We start from the raw sequence: 18,892 nt of genomic DNA on the forward strand, positions 1-18,892 counted from the left end.
TGTTCCAGGTCATTAAAATTATTGTATTTCACATTTTTAGATGTTTATAATTAGATGATTAGTGAAGTTAGGTAATAAGATTTATATTGGCATTAGTTAAGTTTATAGAAGGATTAAAGTCATGGTATCATGGCACCATTGCCAATCGGAATATGCCAGAAATATCTCGAGAGAGTTTTTGTCAAGTGTTTATGCTTAATTAAAATTTATACTACATGTTACTGAGTGCTTGTCTCAGGATAGCTTGGCATCATGATGTTGTAAGTTTCCAACTGCAAGTGATATGCAATGCAGTTTTTTCTGTGTGTTATAGTATTACAGGATTACAAACTTTGGAAGGGAAATGCCACACTTTTAGAAATGACACCAGAAATATGAGACAAAGAACTATTGCAACGTGGGCACAGCCAGCATTTTCTGCAACATCAAAAGGCTGTAAACATATGGTTTTTATCTTTTCCACTCCATATATGCAAAGGATCTTTATGTAAGCACTGCAGACATGAGCTGAGTCATCTCACCTATGTTTTTACTACGTTTGTGGGTTTTTTTGCAAAATATTTGTGAACATGCTTTATCCAGCCCCCCACCCCCGCCATAGTCTTTCTGAGTTTTCCCATATCACTCCCTTTGAATTCTCTTCACTTTTTAAAGCTGAGGTGGACTGTTTAAAATGGATGCATTCTTCGTCATGTATAGTGCCAGAATGCTTTGGAAACCTTCACCATAGTCTTAAAAAAGACAAACTCACTAACAAAGCAACAACATGAAACATCGGGGGTTGCTGGGGGTGGGGGACGAGGAGGAAGAGGGCAGCTGGTAATTTATGATTTCTCTAGTATTGCATGTAAAGGATTTGCCAGTGCCCCACTTCCACCCCACCCCCAAACTACACACCGCTCAGTGTTAGGATGATGATAATGTACCTGGAAGGAAAAGGCAGTCCATGCCCAGGCAGGCAGCATCAGACAGGGCGCCTTGCCATCTGCCCCACCTGCTGCATTCATGAGTCCATCTGGTGACTGCAATAGCTCATTGTAGGCCTCTTCCGAGGAACATTCGGGCTGAAAAGCAGGCAGTGTGAATTATTTAGGTAGCCAGTATAAATAAATAGAAGGAAAGAAGAAGAGTAACAGGGGAAGGATCTGAAAGAACCTGCTGCTCCCTTGGTCCTGGGTGCTTTGGAATGCTTTAATGCATGAAAGCATTCGATTTGCATATAGATTTAGATGTATAGATCATTGTGCAGATTACAAACCAATGAGTTTTATCTAGATTTAGATAATGCTCAGCCTGTTTTGCACTTCAAATATGGGCAATTCCAGGTAGGGAATCTTTGGGACATTCAACGTAAGTGTAACTGAAGAAAAGTAGTATTTTTGGGTATTGATTTGGCAAAATAAAACAACTGTGTGTCCTTTTGGAAACAGATTTTTTTATAGTGGGGATAACACATTTGACTTTTTAGTGAATAATTTACACAGATTGTGTCCTTTTTTTCCTTACTAGATATAAAAAAATAGAAAATAATTTCTATGCCAATTATATTCGTTTATGTGGCCATTCAGAATATTTTAGTTGGCTACCGTGTACAAAGCATTGTTTTGGATTTTGCATATACATTAATATATACTAACTATTAAATGAAAGTCTTAAGACGTGTAAATCTCTATGTAACTGTATGTTTTGTGCCTAGATAAACCACATGGACAGGTACCTACTTGATTAGCCCAAAAAAGAAATACTTAAAGCAATTGTAAACTAGAGTCAAACAAGTCATTTATACTGAAATAGACACTGTTGCTATTAGGAAAGTTTAAACATACTATTTTTTAAAGACTTTCTGGTATCATTTTGTATCTAACAAGATAAGTTTACAAAGCTGTAGTGTCATTGTGGTCTAGGTAGTGCTAATTTGTATAAAAATGATTATAAATTGTAAATCAAAGTTTAGAACTGTGAATGGAATTGGTAGCTTCCAGACTTGAATCAAATTTTCCTATTTTTCTTCCTCAGAATCATTCAGAACATAGTATCATTTTGGGCTGTGGGTAGAGGGTTTTATTTAAATTATGATTTAAAAAAAAATCTACTACTCCCATTTTTACATTATAGATTAACATAGACATTTACATGTGGATAATATTATATGTTGTATCTAGTGATTATATCTTATTATATCTTATTTGTTAATTGAGTACCTATGATAAAGTCATGAAAAGAGCATTTGTTTTTTAATATTTCCTCTGGCTCCATATGTACAGAAAGGTATGTGATGTTTTGCACTTTAGAATTTACTAGATCTTTTTTTCTTCTCCTTCTTCCTCTTATTTTGGAGAGAGACAGAGTTTTGTTCTTGTCTCCCAGGCTGGAGTGCAATGGCATGATCTCGGCTCACTGCAACCTCTGCCTCCCGGGTTCAAACGATTCTCCTGCCTCAGTCTCCCAACTAGCTGGGATTACAGGTGCCCACCACCATGCCTAGCTAAATTTTTTTGTATTTTCAGTAGAGATGGGGTTTCACCATGTTGGCCAGGCTGGTCTTGAACTCCTGACCTCAAGTGATCCACCCGCCTTGGCCTTCCAAAGTGTCGGGATTACAAGCGTGAGCCACCGTGCCCAGCCGAATTTACTAGATGTTTAGGGTTAGTTAACATTATCCCACTTGACTCAATTCAGCTCTAAAGTAAATTTAAAAGATCTGCTTTTTTTGAGCCAGTGAAGTGCTAGCCTTCATTTAAATAAGCAAGGTCTATATGGGGAACGGAACATACATGAAAATGAATCACATTGCTAACTCAAAAGGTAACCAGTAATCCTTTTTATATTTTTTCAATACTTTTTACTTCAAGAAAATTTATGTATACCCAGCCTTTTCCCAAAAAGTCTTTGAGGTGATTGATTCCTTTTTACCTGCATTTAAAACCATTTTCCAGCACGAAATAAAATGAGATATTTTCCTTACGTCAAGCAACTCTGTAAAATGTAAGGGCCGTCAATAAAATTCAGGTGAGTTAGGCAAGACTGAAGTTTATCCCCCACTCACCCATTCTTTTTCGGCTCTACACTTCCTCCTTTGACATCCCAGCTCTCTCTCTTCCCACCCCAACATTCAACAACAATCCCACTCCTGCACACACACAAACACACAGAAACATACACACACAAACATACACACACACACACACACACATCTATCCAGCTTTGAAAACATGCCATTAAAAAAAAGCCATTGTCTATTTTTTCCTTGCAATTAAGAAAAAAAGCAAAAAAAAATTACATTTATACAGAATTAGTAACAAAGACCTTCACTTATTCTTAAATTACCTTTTCCTGAAAAGCAGGCTACTTCTCACAGAGTCACTGGAACACTGTTTGCCACTCTAGACAGGCAAAGAAGGACAAAGTTGACAGAGACAAAACTTAATTAAAGGTAACCTTTATCAAGCTTTTCCAACATATGGCCCAGGACGGCTTTGAATGCGGCCCAACACAAATGAGTAAACTTTCTTAAAACGTTATGAGATTTTTTTGTGTGATTTTTTTTAAAGATCATCAGTTATCATAGTGTTAGTGTATTTCATATGTGGCCCAAGACAATTCTTTTTCCTATGTGACCCAGGAAAGCCAAAAGCTTGGACACCCCTGCACATGTTAGTGGTTGGTTAACTGCAAGAACAGTAGTTGGCTCAGTATTTATTTGACAACTTCAGGGAACATCTATAGATATCTTGAGGCTCCTTAGATAAACAAAGTAATTAAATGTTTAAAAAATCTTTTAACTACATCTATACAAGAATACTTAAGCTTTTTTCTTATTGCCTTGATTGGTTTGTATTCACCACAACTCACAGTGCTAATTTATTATTATTTTTTTTAAATTTAAGACATGCTGGCAAGAATCCTCCTGAGCACTCTTTTCTCTCCTTTTTTATTCCGATGTTAGGGTATTAGAACTTCTCTGATCTAATATGAACAGGACTAGAATACTAGAATAATTCACATGTACATGATTTCACCAACTCGTGTGCTTGGGTCAACTTTGCCTGGAATATCTTTTTTTTTTTTTTTTTTTTTTTTTTTTTTGAGGCAGAGTCTTGCTCTGTTTCCCAGGCTGGAGTGCAGTGGTGTGATCTCAGCTCACTGCAGCCCCGCTTCCCCGGGTTCAAGCGATTCTGCTACCTCAGCTTCTTGAGTAGCTGGGATTACAGGCATATGCCACCATGCCTGGCTAATTTTTTTTTTTTTTTTGTATTTTTAGTAAAGACGGGGTTTTTCCATGTTGGACGGGCTGGTCTCAAACTCCTGACCTCAAGTGATCCACCCATCTCGGCTTCCCAAAGTGCTAGGATTACAGGCATGAGCCACCACACCCGGCTTGCCTGGAATATCTAATAACTTACTTTATCCTAAGATCACATAAAAAATATATTTGTTTTGTTGGGGGAAGTCTAGAGTGGGTTTATTTTCATAAAATGGGAACTGAAACTTAGTAAATGAGCATGAATCAGCACAGCCTACTGGCTGTGAACGTCTCCTTTTGGCCTCTTACAGATTTCTTTCTTCACCCTCTCTCATAAGACTAGAGAATCTATAATCTGGATGTTAATTTTATTTTTATTTGATCAGTGTTTTCATCAAAGGTGTTATTTAAAGGAACAAATGTCACCTTTTAAAGAAAGCTATGGTCTAACTATATGTAAGAAATTTTAAAAGGGAGATATTATAATTTGTCAAGGAGATACCCAGAAGAAAATTAATTAGCGATAACTACTTGCTTTTAAGAATTCTGACTTTATAATTACCTAGCAAATTGGTAAGTCTAGTGATTTCATTAGAACCAAAACATAAATAAAATAAATGTGAATAAAAGCCTTTTTGTAATATATGTTTCAAAAGTAAATCTCCTTTTAGTGGTTCTTCTTGAAATTTGCCATTGACAGTTTAGTCAAATCAGCCATATTTATGATAGTCTGGCTACTTTAAATACTGCTCTCTAATAGCAGTTATGGCATTATTAATTATATGGGATAAGTAGCAAATAGTAGCATCCATGTTGCTTCTTAATAGCCTCCCATAAAGAACTTCATTATCCCATTCATAGAGAAGAAGGGGGATGCAATAATAAATCATGGGCATTTTTATGGATTCATAAGTCAGGAGGTAAGGTGACCATTTGGGGTTTCCCCAAAGCAAGGCTAATAAATAGGGTGGTATTTACTTAAGCACTGAAGACAGTCCGCATGGCCTGGTGATCTTTTGTTTTGGGATGTCACAGCTGGTCCAAGCGTAATGCCAGATTCCTTTGTTTTCTTAAAACATATAGATTAAAACCTAGTTGTATTTGCAGGAGAGAACCCATGGCAAGAGAGGAGACATGCCTGCTGATGAATGCAAACAGAAGGAGCAGCATCTGTGCATAGAGGAATGAAGCAGTTAAGAGAAATCTATCAGGTCCTTTCTGCTGCCATTTCCTGACAGTATCTCACAGAATGTCAGACTGTTAATCTCAGGGTCATAGAGTAAGGATGATATTAGGTGCAGGTTTTAAAAATAATGCACTTTATTTTGGGAAGCAAGATAGTATGGTGTAGACTATGAGTTTGAAAGCCAGAGAAATTTATGCTACTGCTTAAACGATGTTAAGTCTAGCGATTTCATAAAATAGCATGCAAAAAATGCTTGGCAAAAGCAGGCACTCAATAAATATTTCATACCCCCCCAAACTCTGCAAACTTGCTCTTAATAATGGGGTTGTTAATAGCACTAGAAGGAAAGTACAAAACTGAGATTTTACTTCTCAAAGCCAAATTAGCTTCTTACCTCAACCGACAAATTCTGAAGTCGAAATGAGTCATAATAAGGATTAGTCAGGGAAGCTTGAATTGAACCTATTTCTCTTGCATGTGTGACTCCTTATCAGCCTCACACTACTTATAATTGCTGGATTCACTTTCTGAAATTAGCAAAGGGGGAAAGCAAAGTAAAGACAGAAACCTAGCCACTCACTGGTTTCTTCTCTGCCTAGAGTGTTAGGGTAAGAATAGGACTATAAAAATATAATATTTTCTGATATTAAAGGAAATGTCAAAATAAAACCATAAGTCACCTACTAAGGGTACTAAAGGAGAAAGTGTAGACTCTAGCAGATTACACAGAGATTAAAGATATTTGAAGAGGTTCTCATCTTCAGTTTCTCCTATCTTTTGAAATGCATAGGAATAGCATCTTTCATACTAATCCAGTAAACAGTACTATTTGGCTCTGGTGTTAGGAGGCCTTTACGAGCCTTGTTTCCAGTAGTACGAGAGTCCAGCTTATATGTTTAAGAGTGAGCAAATGAGTGCGTAAGTGTGTGTGTTTGTGTATGTGTGTGTCTGAGAGGTGGTCCTTAATCTATTTCAGGTGAGTTTCTTGAAGGACAGGTTAAATCAACTGAATGAGCTGATTTTATCATCCTGTGGTGATTTTTTATTTATCTGATAAAATGCTTAGAAAGTAATTAATTTGTCACAGAAACATCTTACTACTGTATATTTGCTGAATGTGTGATAATATTGCCATGACACAGGTGGGAAAATGAAGTTTTTTAAAAGTGAAAATAGCCAGAGTCTTCCTATATTTCCATCAGCTCATTTTTACTCAGACTTCTCTCTTTAAAAACAACAACTTTGCAAGACTCCCCGCTTAATAGTTAAGCGAGGTATCTAAGCTAGTGAGGTTAAAAAAAAAAAAAGTGCAGGGCTGGGGGGAGTATAATAGAAGCAGTGGAGATGAGGTAGTAGATGTTGGTGCTTCGTTCTCTCTCTCCGGACCAACGATGACTGATACATCCATTAAATTTCAGCCCAGGCTGATTGACTGAGTGGATTTATATAAATTAAAAAATGCAGGTCATATACCTTTTCTGATAGACTGTAAATGAGAAATAGGAATTCCTTTAAACCTCAAAGGAGGAAATCCATAGGCGAGGCTTTCTAGTCAATAAAGCTCTACAGCATCACTCTTCTTGCTATGTTTGTACAATAAGTTTTAGTTAATAGACAAATATTATGCCAGCCTCTCCCTGACTTTTTCAGCAAGAGGTAATTTGTAAATTAACTCACATGGTGTTGAAGGTTTTCCAGCTTTTGTTGCAGTTTGAACTCCTGCGTTTTAGACATGAAGGGGGCAGAAATCATCCCTCCCTCCATTTTATTTTGTCAGTGTAACAAGTGAAAATGGCATTAGTTAAGGAACAATGACTTTTATTCACACCCATTCTCTCAGCTCCATGTCCATTTGTCCATTGGAATGAGCCACTTATCATTCTTCCAGGTTTTTCCTCTTTCAACATCAAGAGTTATGAAAGGAAAATTCCATTTTTTTCTGGCCCTCCATGACAGGTAGACTGAAGATTGTGGTCATTTGGATTAAAAACATATCCATCACTACCAGCCGGCAGGTTATTATGATGTCTCCTTTGAATATATGAATTTCATACACTGCATGTTGGAAGTCTAAGAATGCCAACTTTTTAGATAAATAATTATCCCATTGGTGATGTACAGCACACTGTTGCCATATTTTCTCACTTTTACAGCATTCTTGCCCTTATCACCCATAATATAAATCTTTTGCTTTCATATTTAATAAAACTACTAGGTAACAACCCCCTGTACTCAGTACAGTCAACCAATCACACACCATCATTTGGCTATCATTATTTGTTTTCTTGTGGCAGATATTTTAGTAGCTCTGTAGTTTAAATGTGACAGCATATTTGATACAGCAATGCAGGTAAATAAGCAGATGACCTTATGTACATGCTGGCGATGGCCTCGGCATGCAGCCCTCAGCCTCGTGAGGTTGTGAATAAAGTTCACAACATCAGTCAGCATTATTACCTGAACTGGCTAATCTGTCAGCCAAAATTTGGAGAGTGGGGAGAAATATGTACATGTGGGCATAGGCTAGGATGGAAGTTGCCATTTTTCAAGAGATTGTTTTCCCTAAAGCTCAGTTCCCTGAGGCACAGACACTTTGGTTCCTTAGACACTGGAGAGAGGCATCTCTTCGATAAAGGTTTCTGAAGTGATGAAACCAAACTCCTTACTTCATTTCCATTTCTTTCTCTGACACCCCCTAAGTGTTTCTTACTATCGACCATCATATTGTTTTTTTTAATCTGTAAAGTTAATGCCTCTATACTGACCATCACTTACTGTTTGTTTTGCGATTTTCCCATAAAAAAAGAGGCTTAGTTATGAGCAGAGTTTGCATGGGGACATATGTGCTCCAGGAAGAAACTTGCAATTTTTTTTTTTTTTTTTTTTTTGAGACTGAGTCTTGCTCAGTCGCCCAGGCTGGAGTGCAGTGGCGCAATCTCGGCTCACTGCAAGCTCCACCTCCCGGATTCACGCCGTTCTCCTGCCTCAGCTTCCCGAGTAGCTGGTACTACAGGCACCCCCCACCACGCCCGGCTAATTTTTTTTGGTATTTTTAGTAGAGACGGGGTTTCACCATGTTAGCCAGGATGGTCTCGATCTCCTGACTTCGTGATCCACCCGCCTCGGCCTCCCAAAGTGCTGGGATTACAGGCATGAGCCACCGCGCCCGGCCAAAACTTGCAATCTTATACATCTAAGTAGTTAGCTAATATGTAACATTGGCCAAGTGTTTCATGAGATGGATTGCACTAATTTTTCCTTTCCCTGTTTTCCCTCAATAATTCCTACTGAGCTTTGGATAAGAACAATAAATATCCCTGCCATGTCTAGTTCCCTTCTGGAAACTGAACAGATGAACTGTCAACACCTTAGGGGCAAACGGAGGGGACAGGGGCTTAAGTCTCTAGGGTGTGGCCAGCAGCTACTGAGGCTGAGAAGTGTTAATACTGTGGATTGTTAAAGTAACCACAGAGAAGTTTCCATGGCGCTTGGTTGAGACTATGCCTTTATTCACAGGAGTCATTTTTATTTCCAGAAGTAGTGACAGGTTTCACACTATCTTGTCTTATTTTCCTTGTGTTTAGTGGCTAAGATGGTTGAATGTAGCTAAGCAGTTTTAGAAGTTGTCTCCACATTTTCCCCTGACCTGTGTTAAATTAATTGTTATCCACATGGAATCTGATGGAGGGCTCTAACCTCATTAGTTTCTTGCATAACTTCCACACAACCTTAATTCTTAGCATGGCTATTTTGACCTTCCCTGAAACTCACCACATTTTCCTTTGGAAAAAGACCTCATTATCACAGCTAGCACCATGCCTTGCGCTTCGAAGATACTCATAAAAGATCTGTGTATTGACTGAATTAAAACTGTGCTATAAACACCTAGCATAACCTCTTAATCTCAGGTACTGAGAATTAAGGAAATCATTTGGTATAGCATTGTGTAAATTGATGAAAGATTGGTAAAACTCAGACTACATTACTAAAGTGCTTAAACAAACACAAATCACAACAAATCTCAAAAATTGAATAACTTTTTGTAAGTATTCCAGGTAAGTTTGGATTTGTATTACAAAATCAGATGCAGATTTTAATGCTTGATTATTCCAAAAATCAAAAATGATATTTTGGGCCGGGTGCAGTGGCTCACGCTTGTAATCCCAGCACTTTGGGAGGCTAAGGCGGGTGGATCACTTGAGGTCAGGAGTTCAAGATCAGCCTGGCCAACACGGAGAAACCCTGTCTCTACTAAAAATACAAAAATTAGCCAGGCGTGGTGGTGCACGCCTGTAGTCCCATCTAGTTGGGAGGCTGAGGCATGAGAATCGCTTGAACCCGGGAGGTGGATGTTGCAGTGAGCCAGGATCATGCCACTGCACTCTGGCCCAGGCAACAGAGCAAGACTCTGTCTCAAAAAAAAATAAATAAATAAATAAGATATTTTGTTCTACAAATTTGTAGTAGTACTTTAATTTTGCATAATGCTTTAACCTTTTCAAAAGATTTGATACCTATTTTATCTTGTGAGTCTCAACATTCCTGTACATCAGATAGGATAGGTATTAGTACCCCATTTTATTTAACAGATGACTGAGGCACAGTGAGTTAATTAATTTATATTAATTATACATTTTAATACAGTTAATTAATGACAGTAACTATTTTTAATTATACATTTTAATACAGTTAATTAATGACAGTAACTATTTGGCCGGAAAGTTCTACCTAATATCTAGCTCCAGTTTTCCATGGTGTGAAATAAGTCAGCTTCTCCTTATTAGAAGACTCTAATTCTGTACCAGTTAGGGAGTAACTATGATATAAATAATCTTAGTATGTTTTATTATCCTATGATATAAATAGTCTTAGTATTTTTTAAGTTGCTCTTTAATTTTGACTTTTCAACGCCATTATTCTTTGTTCGTGGGCATTTAAGAAGGACTAAGTTATCTTTTTTGTTTTTATTTTAATTTGGTCACAGTTTTGTTATTTTCGGGTCAAATAGTCAAGACAGGTACATCATGGCACTCACTGTGTATACAGTTGTTTAAGAAAATTAAAGGATAAAAATATCTTTAGACAATTAAAGTGTTAAATATAGGTGTGTCTACAGTTGACATATTAAGTTGGCTGTTATAAAATATTGATATTAAATCTTTGGGGTACAGCATTTTGTAGTGCAGAGTGAAGGATTTCAACAGAAAATTTAAGTTTGGTTCTGGTTCTACTACAGCTTTCTTTCCTCTTCTGTAAAATGGAGATAACACTCATCTTACAAGGTTGTCTTGAGAACCAGTAGGGTTGTAATTTTTTTCCTCACCACAGCAGAGAAAAGAAAAAGAACAAACTTTCCGTATATCTTTTTGGGACATATAAAATTATATCAGTATTTCTTAAGAACATTATTTTGAGAATTCACCATACACTGTGAGATGTGGTGGCGGAAGAGAGAACCATCCAAGCATCTATGCCAGCATCTTCAACGATCTAGGTTGGTGTAAATACACTTTAGGATGTTCTCATAAGGAAATTGCCTAACAATAACTTTCCCAGAACATATCCTTGTTGATAAATAACACATGGCTGTATACATGCTATGCTTAACGCTTTGTAAGTCCCATGCTAACCACCTTTTCACACTGGTGAAATCTTCATGATCTGGACTTTGTGGTATCTAGAATCAGATACTCATGATTCTATCATTTAAACTAATGCCATAAACATATATTTCAGACCTAGAAACTCATAAGATCAGGTTCGTAACATTAGTAAACAGAAATGATGTGTTTATTTGATGTGATGCTTTGTAATTCGTTCATTTACTTATTCAACAAACATCTCTTAAGTGACACATTTATTAAGTAGCTGACATGAACTTTGCATAACATGAAGTACTGGGGATACAAAGTCAAATATGATCTATAGTCTAGCCCTCAAGGAAAATGTTAATTAAAAAACTTTTTATTTTGAGATAATTATAGACTCACATGAAGTTGTATGAAATCATACAGAGTTGCATGAAATCATAAAATCCTGTTTACCCAGTTTCCTTCAGTTGTAACTATTTGCATAACTATTGTATAATATTACAACCAGGTAATTGCAGTTCATGGACTTTTCAGATAGCACCAGTTTTACTCATATTCATTTGTGTGTGTGTGTGTGTGTGTGTGTGTGTTTAGTTCTACATAATTTTATCACATATGAGATTTTTGTAACCACTACCAGAGTTCAAGAAAATGATCAGTTCCATGACAAAGCATTAATTTGTTTTTATATTATATAATATATTAAAAATTGTACTTTGTCAAAGAAATTGTAGCTTGACTAATTATTATATATTATTTGCAGAATACTAGGAGTGCAAAAACCTCCTCTGATGATTCCCGTAGTATTCATCTCCCTTCTTTTCATTCTCTTTTCCACCATCTTAGTTCAGGCCTTTTCCTCATGATTTATCTTCGTGATAAATGAAGATAATATAATAGCTTCATAGTTGGGCTGTAAACACTGAGTTCAAAGATGTGGTCTGTTTTGTTTACCAGGTTATAGGCTTAAAACATGATAGGAATGAATGAGTGAATACATGGAAAATGCTGGAGCCAAAACAGTGTAGAAACAAAAAATGGGCCAGGTGCAATGGCTCATGCCTGTAATCCCAACACTTTGGGAGAGACCGAGGCGAGTGGATTACTTGAGTCCAGGAGTTCAGGACCGGCCTAGGCAATATGGCGAAATCCTGTCTCTATTAAAAAAAAAAAAAAAAAATTAGCCAGGTGTGGTGGCAGGCACCTGTAATCCCTGGTACTCGGGTCTGAGGCAGGAGGATCACTTAAGCCCAGAAGGTCAAGAGGCTTCAGTAAGCTCTGATCACACCACTGCACTCCAGCCTGGGTGACAAGTTGAGACTGTGTCAAAAAAATACATATATATAAAAATAAAAATAAAATAAAATTAAATTAAAAAATAAAATAAAATAAAAAAGATAAAAAGAAAAAAGAAAAGAAACACAAATTGGCTGATTTCTCTTTTCTCCTTAGTTACCTTCAGTAGCTTCCCATTACCTACAAAGTGACATCTAATCTAGGTAGTGTGATATTTCAAACCTTCTGCAATCTCGCCCCAATGGGCTTCTGAACCCATTTCTGATTCCATATCCCCTACAGTATTCTTCAGAACCACCCCTTCCTACATTCTCTGAGACTATGCCCTACTTTCTCACTTTTGGGGTCATCCTCCTTCACCCTAAAATGGTATTTGTCTTCCTTGCTCAATGATATCCTAAGTCTTGTAGATACCATGTCAGAGTTTACCTTTAGCAAATGACAATGCTGGTGAACTCAAAACCAGGCCTTCCAATTAAAAATCTTATAATCATTTTACTACTTCACACAGCAGGTTTTTGGGTTTTGTTTTGTTTTGTCTTCCATAAAATAGTTTTTCTATGCTTAATGTTTTATTTCACAGATTCTTGAAATTGTATGAACAAAACTTTTATTTAGGAAATGTGTGATCCAATATTTAAAGTCCACAACTTTTTGTGTGTGTGAATTCATGGTTTTTTCATTTACTCAACAACCCAGGAACAGGGTTAAATAGAAGTATAAAACAATTAATTCATAGTGGAAGGGTGGAAAGATAAGTTTGTACAGTCACTTCTCCATATCTGTGGGCTCTGCATCTGTGGATTCGACCAACTGCAGATAAAAAATATTAGAAAAAAAAAGTACGATTGTATCTGCACTGAACATGTACAGACTTTTTAATTGTCATTATTCCCTAAACAATACAGTATAACAACTATTTACATAGAATTTACATTGTATTAGGTATTAAGAATAATCTAGAGATGATTTAAAGTATACGGGAAGATGTGCATAGGTTATATGCAAATACTACCTCAATTTATATATGGGACTTGAGCATCTGTAGACTTTGGTATCTGACGGGGGTCCTGGAATGAATCCCCCATGGATACTGAGGGACAACTGCACATTAAAAAGGATGTTAAAGCTGGATGTGGTGACTCATGCCTCTAATCCTTGCACTTTGGGAGGTCAAGACAAGAGGATTGCTTGAGGCCAAGAGTTCAAGACCAACCTGGCCAACATCGCAAGACCCCATCTCTATTTGTTTTAATTACACACATAGAAAAATTTTTAATTACACACAAAAGAATTTTTAATTACACACACACAAAAAGATGTTAACTGTAATTATAGAAATAGGCTCATAGTATTATAAGCCTAAAGGAAGGAGTGTCAGGAAAGACTTGCTGAGGAAATAATAACTGAATTGTACTTTTACTGATGAATAGAATTTGTACAGAAAGTGTTGCCAAGGGCAAGGAAGTTGAATTCCAGAGAGAAGGAAAAGCAGTGTGAAAAGCTGATTAGCATGGGGCTTACAAAGCGTTAAGCATTGCATGTATACAGCCATGTGTTACTTATCAACAAGGATATGTTCTGGGAAATTTCTTGTTAGGCAATTTCCTTACGTGAACATCCTAGAGTGTATTTACACCAACCTAGATCATATAGCCCACTACACACCTAGGCTATGTCATATAACCTAGAGGCTACAAATGTGTACGGCATGTTTCTGTGCTGAATAATGTAGGCAATTGTTACATAATAGTAAGTATTTGTGTATCTAAACATAAGGTACAGTAAAAATATAGTAAAAAGGATAAAAAATGGTACACTTGTAGAGGACACTGAGCATGACTGGAGCTTACAGGGCTGGAAATTGCCCTGGGTGAGTCAGCGAGTAAATGGTGAGTGAATGTGAAGGCCTGGGACGTTACTGTATCCTACTGTAGACTTTATAAACACTCTACACTTAGGTGACAGTACATTTGTTTAAAAATTTTCTTTGTTCACTAGTAAATTAGCCCCAGCTTACTGTAACTTTTTAATTTTATATAAACTGCTAAAATGTTAAACAACTTTTTGACTCTTTTTATCATAACACTTAGCTTTGAACACAAACATGTTGTACAGTTATACTTTTTTTCTTTATATTCTTACTCTATAAGGTTTTTTCTATTTTTTAGATTTTTTTTTACTTGTTAAACTCTTTTGTTAAAATCTAGACACACACGCACACACACACACACACACTAGCCTAGGCCTACACAGGGTCAGGAGTATCCATATCACTGTTTTCCACCTCCACATTGAGTCCCACTGGAAGGTCTTCAGGGCGGTAGCATGCATCAAGCTTTCATCTCCTATGACAACAATGCCTTCTCCTGAAATACCTCCTGAAGGACCTGCCTGAGGCTGTTTTACAAGTAACTTTTTAAAAAATTTTTTTTAATAAGTAGAAGGACTACACTCTAAAATAATGATTAAAAAGTATAGTAAATACATAAACCAGTAAAGTAGTCATCTATTATCATTATCAGTACAACATACTGTATATAATTGTATGTGCTATACTTTTATATGTCTGGCAGTGCAATGTGTTTGTTTACACCAGCATCACCAAAAACATGTGAGTAATACATTGCACTATGACGTCACTAGGTGATAGGAATTTTTCAGCTCCATTATAATTTTACAGGACCAGTGTCGTATTTGTGACCTGTTGTTGACTGACATGTTGTTACACGATGCATGATAGTTTAAGATATAAGGCTGAGGTTGAAGAGAAAGGCCGGGTCAGCTCAGGGAAGGCCAGGTCTGGACACCCAGATTAAGAGACCTGGTATCCTGTAGCATGTGTGGAGCCATTGAAAGGGATGGTTGGTGAACTTGGCCAGATTTGTCTTCAGGGATATACACAGTTTTATTATTCTATAGAAACCCCTTTTCAGGAAGACATGAATTAGCTGTATAATTATGTTTTTTCTCCTTAATACTAAATGTTGTAACCTTTGTGTATGTGAAAGTTAAAGAAGGCAAGAAATGTGCTCTATGATTTATTTCCTTTCCTGCTAAGGAAAGTCATCTAAGTATTACTACCTCAGAAGCATTTGGCAAATTGGTGACGAAATAATTTTTAAATATATTCCAGTTGCTATGCAAGTTTTCTTACCCAGTAGCCTCTTAGAAATTATACATTTCTTTTGAAATGTATCATTTTACCTAGTCAGGTTTTATATGTGGTATTTTTCTCCCTAATACGTTCTACTTTTTATGTATATACTTATAGCTTAACCATATTTTAAAAAATCAAATGACTATCCTCTTTTTCTTATTTGTACTTCCTAAATCCTACATTTTTCTTTATTCTATATTCTATAGCATCTACTTCCTTATTGCCAAAGCCAAACCAAAGGAAACCAAGAAAATGTTTAAGCCTACCTTGACTGACTTACACTGACACATTGTGACTACTCACACATTGCAGATTTCCTAAAGCCATTTTATTATTGGACATATTTTGAGGGAAGAAAATGGCGAATGAAGGCAGGTTAGCTTTCTTTTCTTCCAAAATAAACACATAAATGCATTTATGTTATATTTACAGTTGCAAGGATTTTATAAGTTTTTAAAAACAGAATATGAAAAGCATTTTATCATTCAAGTCAGTGAAATATTTTTCACTGCAGGCCTTAGTTAAGAAAAGAGCTGGCCTAAGCGATGGAAATCTGGACTTTGAACTGGGTTTTACCTGTAATTCTGGGAGTCCTTTAATAAGTCCTCTCACTTCCCTAGTCCATTGTGTGTAAATGAGAGGTAGAAGTAGGCACTGATAAAAGAATATTCTAGATCTGGTTATTTACGATCTGGTACAGGGCATAGGAATCAAGGAAAACTTCTGGTAATGCATGGTTATTATGTTTAACCCATTGTTTAAAATTGTTTTTAGATTAAATTTTAGATACAATTTACAACAAGACATATTTTCTGTGCAGTTAGATGGGGTTTAACAAATATGACCCATATAATTCATAAAACCACCAGCTTCCCTATGTTCCTCTCTAGGCAATCCCCACTCCTTGCTCCAGAAAACCACTGTGATTTCTATTATGATGATTAGTTTTCCTTGTTCTGGAACATCACAGAATTTTACAGTATATATTCTTTTGCATCTAGCTTGTTTTACTTGGCCAGGATGTTTTTAAGATCTAGCCATGTCATTGCATTTATCACAGTTCATTTCTTTTTATCTTTGACTAGGATTCCTTTGAGCACACACACATGCAGACACACACACACACACACACACACACAGGTATATATTTCATAATTTGTTTATTTGTTCATCAGTGATGGAGAGTTGATTTGTTTTCAGCTTAGGGCTAATATTATATTATAAATAAAGCTATGATACACATTCCTAAGCAGTTCTTTTTGTGGGGATATGTTTTCACTTATAGTAAATATCTAGGAGTGGAAATGCTGTGATATGGTGTCCATTTAACTTTATTAGAAACTTCCAAACTTTTTTTTCCAATGAGGTTGTGTCATTTTATACCCTCCCAGCAACATATGTGATTTTCAGTTGCTGCACATCTTCCTCAGCATTTATTGTTGTCGGTCTTATGAATTTTAGCCTCTCTTATGTGTGTGAAAAACTGAAAATTTTCTTTCATTTGGAACTGAAATAGAAACTCTAAAAATTATGGAATACATATTATAATTTAGGGATATCAGAATTAGCATATTCCTTATTGAATAATGAAAATCTTAAGAGTGTTGCCTTATATTTTTTCATCTGTATAATCTTTAATCAGTTACATTTGTTTATGACATCCATTGATGTTTTTATAGGGAGTGTATAGATATTATGTTTGTGTGTGTAGGCACATTTATTCAGGTCTCAAGTTTTTTGTTTGTTTCAGTGTTATAAAACAGTTTATCTTCTTTCACAATCTCCCATATCTCTTAAAAGTCAGGCTTTTAGGCTGGGCGCGGTGGCTCACGCCTGTAATCCCAGCACTTTGGGAGGCCGAGGCGGGCGGATCACGAGGTCAGGAGATCAAGACCATCCTGGCTAACACGGTGAAACCCCATCTCTACTAAAAATAGAAAAAATTAGCCAGGCGTGGTGGTGGGTGCCTGTAGTCCCAGCTGCTTGGGAGGCTGAGGCAGGAGAATAGCATGAACCCGGAAGGCGGAGCTTGCAGTGAGCCGAGTTCGCGCCACTGCATTCCAGCCTGGGCAACAGAATGAGACTCCATCTCCAAAAAAAAAAAAAAAAAAAAAAAAAAAAGAAATCAGGCTTTTATTACATCTAATAGTTGAAATCCGAATTTTTAAAAATCCAAAAAATCCCAACATTTTGGATTTTAAAAAAATATATTAAGATACTACCAGTTCAGCCACGGACTTTACATGTTAAAGTCTTCTCTATAAAAATGTATTTATGGATGATAATCAGACCTGTGATAAATATAAATTTTATGTCACAGTCTCTCCAATTATTTCTGAAAGTAAGGGAATGATATTATGTAACCTGGCTGGTGTTCTATAATACTGGGTTAGAGAACAAAACGGTAATTCCTGTAATGGCCATAGGAAACTTAGGTAGTGAGCCAGTTGACTAAATGTGTAATCAAAACTCATGCCAGTATTCACATGGTACCTTTTTTGCATTTTGTAATGGATGCCTGTGGATCTTTATGTACTATTGCCTTTAGAGATAACAAATTTCCACAGACTTGGAAAGCAATAAAATACATTTAACACTAAATCTTTACTGAGCATAGTTTAATCTTTCTCTGATGCAGAAAGCACTTTCTAATTTTATAGCTCTGCAGACTCATTATTGTGAATGCCAGTTATTACATTGGCTAAGAGTAGAAGCAATGGCGAATCAAAAGGATGTGCTAATAGAATCTTAGATTGAGGGAAGTTAATGTGTGTTTACCCATATGCATCTCTGTATTTTGAGAGATATATAATTGTTTTCCATTTCTATTTCTCCTAGGTTTTTTCCCCAACCCTTCTCCAATCTTTCTGAATATATACACCACTCTCTCGAGTTTCCTTACCAAAAATACAATTTCAGCCTTTCTCTATGTGAAAGCGATGACAAAGTGATTTTATAGCCAGTTCTCAAAGTGACTAAACTTGACAAAAATTGTATTTTATGACAACCTCTGCTTTCATGTCCCCGGCCTACTTTTATATCATCTTTTTTAATTTTTTTACCCCAAATATGAACAATTTCATATCTCTGCATTGGTTGAAAACAAATCCCCTTACCAGGAATACATTTTAATGGAAGAGAGCCTGCTTCACATAAGTCACCAGAGCCTTAACATCTTAACTCTGTAATATTCAATTTCTCACTCACTAAGAACCAAAGCCTTGTTTTTTGTTGTTTTATTTTTGTTTTGTTTTTGTATGGTTTGTGTTCATAAAGGTTGGGGAAGAATTAGTATTATGGAACTAAACCAGATTAAGGGGGAATGTGAATTAGATTTGGTAACAGATGGTGCTGTGGAAATTAAAGGTTCTTTGCGAATGGAAGCGACAGCAGCTTGCCTCTGTTCTCTCTGTCTC

The 18,892-nt window shown here is 36.4% G+C and overlaps 1 protein-coding gene across 8 annotated transcripts in view; it reads left to right on the plus strand.

Annotated features, from left to right (window-relative positions):
* Positions 1 to 18,892, plus strand: part of ESRRG (estrogen related receptor gamma) — a 592,374-nt gene that overhangs the window by 383,219 nt on the left and 190,263 nt on the right. Inside the window, exon 1 of one of the 8 annotated variants that reach the window (XM_063728287.1) lies at positions 13,667 to 14,208. The gene's annotated coding sequence lies outside the window, so the exon portion shown is untranslated. 8 annotated transcript variants of the gene reach the window in all.

The sequence above is a fragment of the Pongo abelii genome, chromosome 1, assembly GCF_028885655.2.
Source record: "Pongo abelii isolate AG06213 chromosome 1, NHGRI_mPonAbe1-v2.0_pri, whole genome shotgun sequence".
NCBI classification, from domain to species: Eukaryota; Metazoa; Chordata; class Mammalia; order Primates; family Hominidae; genus Pongo; species Pongo abelii.